Source organism: Myxine glutinosa, chromosome 1, assembly GCF_964187855.1.
Source record: "Myxine glutinosa chromosome 1, kmMyxGlut1.1, whole genome shotgun sequence".
Taxonomy (NCBI): domain Eukaryota; kingdom Metazoa; phylum Chordata; class Myxini; order Myxiniformes; family Myxinidae; genus Myxine; species Myxine glutinosa.
This window is the reverse complement of record NC_136261.1, coordinates 198,077,752-198,086,139: the sequence shown is the minus strand read 5'-3', so window position 1 is coordinate 198,086,139 and position 8,388 is coordinate 198,077,752.

The following is an 8,388-nucleotide window of genomic DNA, read 5'->3' as shown; positions in this document are numbered from 1 at the left end:
CATTAAGCTCAATAAATTTCATCTTGATCGGATGAAGTTTTGTACTTGTCGAATTATGACGTCATAATGCAGGCACCTATGACATCATCAGTAACATATTTTATTCCACATGGAGAGTTCTTTACAATGAGCCATGTCTCAATTTTTTCTATTCAGCGCTTTCGGAGATATAGAGGTGCAAAGTTTTTCGTTTTTTTCCAAGATGGCGGCCGAACCACGTGACCCATGCCGTCATACTTATCATTGAAAAATTATACAGGTGGAGTTGCACCTATGGTGAAAATTTCCTGTCAATCGGACCAACGGTTGCAGAGAAAATCATATATAGTCTGTGCAGACAAACAGACAAACAAACGGACTCAAATGCAATACCCTCTCCTCAGGCGAGGGCAACAGCAACAATTATACGCAAGCGAAGGCCAATGGACCCGCTAATCATGTCTGCCACAACAACACCCCGGGTGTGTTCCATTAGCAAGCAACGTGCTATCACTTCCCAAGCCAGTTGTTCTGAAGCAAGCCGCTCGGCAAGCGGAGCCAGTGATTAAGAGAGGAGTTTCGTTATGTTAACCAAAATGATACTATAACCATTGAAATGTTCAGAGGCATACCCCTGTCACGTGCATTTGGTACTTTGATTTTTACTCCACTTTTCATCATAACCTTTTTTACTCGCCTTTTCATTCAAGATCTACAAACCCCTCCAAACATGCACAATGGTGGATCTATTGATAAGCTTGGCAGGGAGATCCTCCTTCTGAATCGCCATTTCTTTATCTTTCATTCCCTCTTCCTCGTAATCTGTACCTGCTGCTAACACAATCAATACTCGTTTGTGGAAATTGGTGTCTCAAGAGGATCGAGTCAAACTGAAAACGACGGCCCAGAGAGCATTTGCTCGAGTACCACGATCGCATTGCTTACATAGAGACCGCCATTTTGTTAAGCGGTACTGAGCGCTCCGTTGTAATGTATCAATGTAATGTATCAATGTAATGTATCAAACAGTCGATGGGAGGGGTTGAAGATGGCTTTAGGGTGAAGAATATACAACACCGACCACATAGTTCTCTTGACAAGACCTTCTCACAGACATTACATTCAGTACAGATTACGTTTATTCTTGTTCAGTGAAACACCCTGCAATCCAAGCCTACAGAAAACAGACTTTTTGGAACGCCGGCCATATTTTCCATCAAATCGTCGTGGAACCTTGTTAGAACATTCTACATGGGTAGGTACTCCTATGTTGAAAGTTTTGTGTCAATTGCTCAAGCGGTTGCGGATAAAACAAACTTAAAAGGTGGAAAAGTGAGGGCCTCGGCCAACATCAATTATCCTGCTCATTCCACGACATCCCACCTTGATGAGACCTTCTCACAGACATCACACAGCACAGACTACACAATCACCCATCCATCATCAAGTTACCTAAAAGTCCTGCTGATATCCCTATACCCAATCTCCAATGCTTCTCTGTACCTTTCTAATTCCGATTTAAACATATCTACTGTTTCTGCCTGCCACAACCTTTCCAATGCTACCACTACCATTGGAGACAATTATTACATGCGTTAACTTCCTAAATCCGGGATTCTCACCTCCACCTATTTGTGTCTCACCTCCACTTATTTGTTCCTCTTTATTTCCCACCTGTGGAACCAACTGCCATATTTTCTTCAATGTCATTCTTCCCTCCAGGTCTTCAAGATAGTTCACCAACATCTCAGACCATCCCCAATCCAAAACCATGATCTTTTCTACCCTCACTACCCCCCACTCCACCTCCCCCACCCCCAACCCAATCCCTCTTCCTTGCAAATCTGTTTTCCCTCCTGAGAGTTTCCTTCTCTATCTATCTTGACCACCCGATGCAGCCTCTCCTACCCTATCCCCACCCCCCATTCCTCCTCATACCCATTATTTGCCCAAGTCTCCCTCTATCTTGGCCTTCAAGTCTGCTGTTAGTGTTTCTCCCACCTCTCTACTGTTCCTTTTATCCTGTGCGCCCTGATCTATTTAGTGCACTAGTACTAGCTCTTCCACGAGCCTTGAAGATGTACAAAAATTAAATTAAAAAAATGATTGCCGTGTCGACCATGTAGTGAAGACCTCAGAGCGACGGATGACCAAAACGAGCTTTAACTCTGAGGCATACGAGGTATACCCAAAAACATGGTGGTGTTATCTCTTTGGCGCACGCAGGGGAGGGATAACGAGGTCCTTACCTGGGACAAGCTGCACATGGGGGTTATCCGATCCCCACAGACACAGAGACAACAAGACAGAAATGAAATTCAACAAATAAATTATTTAATGAACTTCATGCGATGCCACCAAATACGAAAGGTGAGGTAAACTAAAATTCCTAAATGAGGGACCCTCCATTCAGACTCGTATACAGACACAGGGAGAAATAAAAGAAATTAAAATGGTGTTGGTCGTGCAGCTGCAAACTTAGCTCTGTCCACAATGCAATGCTTGGTGGTCGTCGCCTCGAAACCACCGTGTGGGAAACGCGCAAAATGGTGCGGAGTCGAGCTCCTCTACAACCAGAGGAAACACGACGCGGTCCCAGACCACAGCCGATGTCGATCCCGTGCCCCGTAGCTCTGACCATCCCGAACCGCTGTTTCTCACCAGCCCTTTCCCAAGGGCACACACGAACCAAAGCAGCAGCAGCTGAGTGACCCGAAACCAAACAGTGACCATCCGCCACCAACGCCAGAACAGAGAGAGCAAGATGGCACGCTGGCCCTCGTTTTCCTTTCTCAATTCTTGATTGTTCCTTCTGAGGTCACACACTCTCCAATCTCCGAGTTCCGCTCATCACTCCATGGCTCCTCAACCACTAACAAAGCTTGGGGCGTGGCCTCTCAGCTACGGGTCGTCAGGGGGTGGGGGTAGGGCAGAGTCCAGTCGTCCTTCGGGAATATTAGGTTGGGCGGGGTTCTTTTGCCAATCGGCATGTCCAGTCATACTGTCGGCGATTGGGGTGGTTGTAATGGCGAGCTTTTAATTGTAACAAGCGTTATGCCTAGGTCCCCCATCGGTGAATTGATGTGCGTTGACAAAGTGGAAGACGCAGGAAAGATGGAAGAGTCGATAATATTTGCGCGTGGGTTGGAGACACACCCACACACCAGATTAGAAGTTAGTAGTTCGTTTATTTTTCAAGATATTCTGCTCACAAGGTTCAGACATATATGGTGGCGGCCATCTTGGTTTTGACGTGGCGACCAAATTTTCAATAGCGTTCTTCCTTATGCCTAGATGCAGCCGCGCACGAGATTAGAAGTGAGTAGTTGGTTTATTTTTCAAGATATTCCACTCACAAGGTTCAGACATATATGGTGGTGGCCATCTTGGATTTTGACGTGGCGACCCAATTTTCAATAGCGGTCTTCCTTATGCCTCGATACACCCACACACTAGATTAGAAGTTGATACTTCGCTTATTTTTCAAGATATTCCGCTCACAAGGTTCAGACATACATGGCGGTGGCCATCTTGGATTTTGACGTGGCGACCCAATTTTCAATAGCTTTCTTCCTTATGCGTAGATACACCCACACACCAGATTAGAAGTTAGTAGTTCGTTTATTTTTCAAGATATTTCACCACAAGGTTCAGGCATAAATGGCGGTGGCCATCTTGGATTTTGACGTGGATACCCAATTTTCAATAGCGTTCTTCCTTATGCCTAGATACACCCACACACCAGATTAAAAGTTAGTAGTTCATTTATTTTTCAAGATATTCCGCTCACAAGGTTCAACGCACACACGCATGCACGGACGCACACACGGACGGAGGGGAAAACCATAGTGCCCCTTTCGCTACGCGGTGCGACGGGGGACAATAAAACATAGGGAGAAATCACCGATGGCCACTACACACCGGGGAGATAATCTTATCGTCATACGTAACTAGTATAGCTCCACCCCTCATATGGAGACACATAGACGATCTTACCCAGACATTCGGCCTACTTAGATACATCACGATTCTTCTTCTTCGCGACACTTGGAGCACGCTAAACCGACACAATTATATCTCGACTAAGGTATTTCATTACCGACCCCCACACACGTAACAATATCTTGTCAAAAGACCGGAGCCTTACCACAGTCGTAACTCTCCTCTTTACTCTCAGGCTATGTCCGCTCACGCACTGGTTCCATCACTGTCTATTCTGCTGAAGAACTCTTCTGCACTTATTTAATCTCTACCCTTCATTATCTTAAACGTCTCTATCATATGCCCTCGTAACCGCCTCCTTTCCAATGTATAAAGTCCTATCTCCTTCAGCCGCTCCTCATAGCTGAGTCTAGCTCGGCCCAGAATCAATCTAGTAGCCCTGCGCGGAACCCTCTCTATGGCAGCTATGTCCTTCCTAAGTTGTGGTGACCAAAACGACACACAATATTCTAGATTGGGCCTCACTAAATTCCTGTAAAGTGTGAAAACCATCTCCTTTGATTTATAATTTCTCCCTCCTCCGAATACAGTTTAAAACCCCATTTGCTTTACCTAAAGCTGCCTGACACTGTGCTGTCTGCTTACTACTCGTATCTATTACCACCACCAGATCCTCCTGTTGAGGAAATTTCCAAAGTTGCCCCTTGCCTCATGTAATCTCGATGGTTGCATCAGGTGGACCGTTGACATGAACCGAATGAGCCGAGGGTATAAGACCCCCACAAATGACCATAACAGTGTTTAGATTTACTGCACTGCGTTCAATTAACATTACGATTGCGATGTTTCCCCAAGGATCACCCAAGTGAACCTGAACCTGACTGTGTTTGCGCGGAAGGCCTGAAAACGGGAAAACGCTTCCTTTAATTATTAAAAGTCGGTTCATTTACAAGGTACTTGGGAAAAGGGTAGACAAGATGCTCAATAAACGCTACAGATCTGGCAGATGTAATATAATTTTGATATGCAGACAGATATGGCCTTATTTGTTTTTTTCTTGTATACCAAGTCGAGGCTCATGTAAGACCTTATTAGCTATTTTTCTGGAGATCACTGGACTTTTGTGAGTTGGGGGTAGAGGAAGGGAAATGTCCATATTTTGGGTTTACCTCCATGAATGTGGACCCCGTTTGTTGTTATGAAAAGTAGAGAGATGGAATTAACAGCTCTGAGAATTACAAAAAAAATATTCCATGCAATTTTGTGTTTTTATTTGATTACATAGCATGATATGTAGGTGAAATTGAACTTGGTGAGCAGCAATAAAAAATATTTATCTCATATCAACATGTTAATAACAATTGTTGAGGAATATTGGTTGCAGGGGATTAGGAAAAAAATTCCCACCGATTTTCCAGATTTTTTTTTTCCAGTGGCGCAGATTCCTCCCGCGTCTAATTTCCTTGTTTTGTTAACCCCACTCAACAAACACAACCAACTTGTGTCTACAAATTCTTCACACTCTCATGCCTCCTACAGAGTATAACCATCCCTTCCTTAAACCGAGTAATAACTATGTTCGAGTCACGTGTGAGTTATTTCATCAAACCAGTTTGGTGCTGCATAGAGTTCCGATGACGAATTACCATGACGTCATGGAGGAGACAGAATTGTTGCGGTTTGCGGTCGGGGTGAATGGATGCTCAAGGGGAGGAAACTGAATAAGATAATTGTATGCAAAAGGTTTTTTCATTCACCTGGAGGATGTGCGGAAGGTTATTATCAACATGCATACTTCAACAATGAATACAGTACAAATTTAAAGTCATCTATTTATTACATAGGCACGCGAGATCAAAAAATGACACGGGAGAAGGAATAGAAGGAAGGATTCGAAAATAAACGATTGGGTGAAGAAGGAAGTATACGTGGAACAAAGTGAAGGAGCATCTATCGAGTGAAGAAGGGCGTCAAATATTCCGCCATATTTGCGTACGTACTAAATAGATGGACCATTCTTCACAAACCTACAGAGTATGCTTTATAACCTGCGTTGATTCTCTGATGGTGAAACGAAAAGGTATGCAATTCCCTTTAAAAGTAGCCGAACGCCAGGAATGATCGAGAAAACACACCAATTCAGTGAGCAGCCATGATGGAACTACTTTTTTATACATACTCTAAACCGACGCGTCATCAGTCCACATTAGCATATGTACCTCCATAACATCACTCCCAACAAATACGCATGAAGGGCTTCAAAATCCTATCAGCTAATTCCTCACAAACAGAACAATTCCTGGATAAAACCTTGAATAAATGTCCATTTCTCAAATATGAAGATAGAACACACATCAGAAGAAACAGGACCCAACCTAATTGCGAAACTGAGCGACACCGTCTGGGTGGACTGACTGTACCTGGCTGTGGTATCTCATAGAAATGATGGACATTATTCTGGTCCAGAACCTCTTTCTTGCTTTAATTGAAGATCAAGTCTTTAAACTGGCCTAACTTCTCTGCCAGAACGAGTTTTATACTTGACAGATTTCTCAGAGCTTTCCATTCCAATGTCAATTGGAGTTTCATCGATGGGATCTTTAGGACATCTTCTGAACGTGGTAAAGAAGGTACGGTAGTACCGTAGCAGGTTTGAGGTGGCATCTGTTCCTTTTAAGAACTGTCACAAAAAAACATATATCATACGAGTGAGGTGTTTTAGGTGTATAGGTGGAATAGATATAGTACCTGCTGTTCCAAGGTCGATTGATGACCAACCAGTTCTGACTCTATCATTGTCACCGACCTGAAGTTCAGGAGAATGTCTGCGATTGTAGTAGTAAGCGTCTCTTTCCTTGGCCTTGTCATTGTTGCTCTTCACGATATCAGGGTCGATCTTGTCTGCAATTATTTTTATTTTATTTTTTTAATACTGAATCGAGGCTCGTGTAAGAGCTAGCACATTTAACATGAAAACATGCACAGACACATAAAACATGCAATGAAGGGAGCGGTCCTGGTCAAGTTGCAGAATTGCAGAATCCAGTTGCAGAATCAGAGTTGAGGTTTGACAGAAACCTCTCCACCTTGTCAGGAGAGAAGGGCAGTGTCCAGGAGCAGTTGAGTTCGACTGGGTACGGTGGGTACAGAGAGAGATGGGTTTGGGACACAAGATTTTGAGGCAAACACAGAGTTGAGGTATTCAGCTTTGTCACGTGCGGTGTCAACTGTGTCGCCATTTGAGGTAAGGGAGGGGATGGAGGGGGGAAAAACACCAGAAACAGATTTGACCAGACGCCACCTAGTCAGGGCCCTTAGGGATATTTTGGGGCCGTTTGGTTCAAATTCTTCCAAAAGCACCATATTTGGCCCAGATGTTGCCCATGCCATACTCTTTCGATTTTTGACGGGCGCCAAGACGGGCGCCCCCCCCCCCTCCCCCCGGGGGCCCCATATTGGCGAAATACTAAATGGCCGCCACCCGGATTAGAGGAAAATCAGTTAAATAACCAAAAAGGGTTGGAATCATGTATGATACCACTTTTCAGGGGTTTTCGAGGTCGAGGAATCCAAATATGATGTTATTTTGATGATTCGAGGTCAAGGTCAACCCTCAAGGTCATCTTAAAGGTAATTTTTGAGTCAAACATGTCGGTTTTTGAGTTTTTTGTCAAGATTTACGCGAGGTTCACCATTTTATGTTTCTGGGTTGGGTAATCGAACTCTGACCTTATTTTTGACAATTAGAGGAAATATTTACATGTCTATTTCCTAATTTTCAGGCATATGCAGTTCATCAGTCTAATTACAAAGGTACGGATTTTGATGTTTTATGAACTGTATGCTATATCCTTGTGTTTAATTTTTGTGCGATCATGATCCGGGTTCATGTATACATTATTGTATACATGTCATAAATATGACGTCATAGGTCATGTGACCTGGCGGCCATATTGGATTTTATGAAAACCTTTAAAATGGATCCCTGCCTTCATTTTTCGATCGATTCATTTTGAACTTTGACCACTTATAGTACGCAATGTGATTGGATGCATATCCTAATTATGACGTCATAGGTCAGGTGACATGGTGGGATGGACCGGTATGGTCCCCGGATCATACCGCCCTCGGCGCCCGTCAAAAATCGAAAGATTATGGCATGGGCAACATCTGCGCCAAATTTGATGCTTTTGGAAGAATTTGAACCAAAATGTCCCTAAGGGCTCTGACTAACCAGGATTTGGAGGAGGGAGACAGGTTTGAGAGTTCAATCTTGAGTGTGGAGAGATAGTGCTTCCTGGCACTCCTGAGGGTAGACACACACTTGTTCCGAGCTTTGTGAAAGGAACTGAGATTGCCTTCAGTTGGATTTCCCTTCCAAGAGGCAAAGGCAAGTTGTTTCAGGGCGACTGCCTCACCACAAGATTCAGTGTACCATGGACGGGAGGAAGGGTAAGACAACTGAAG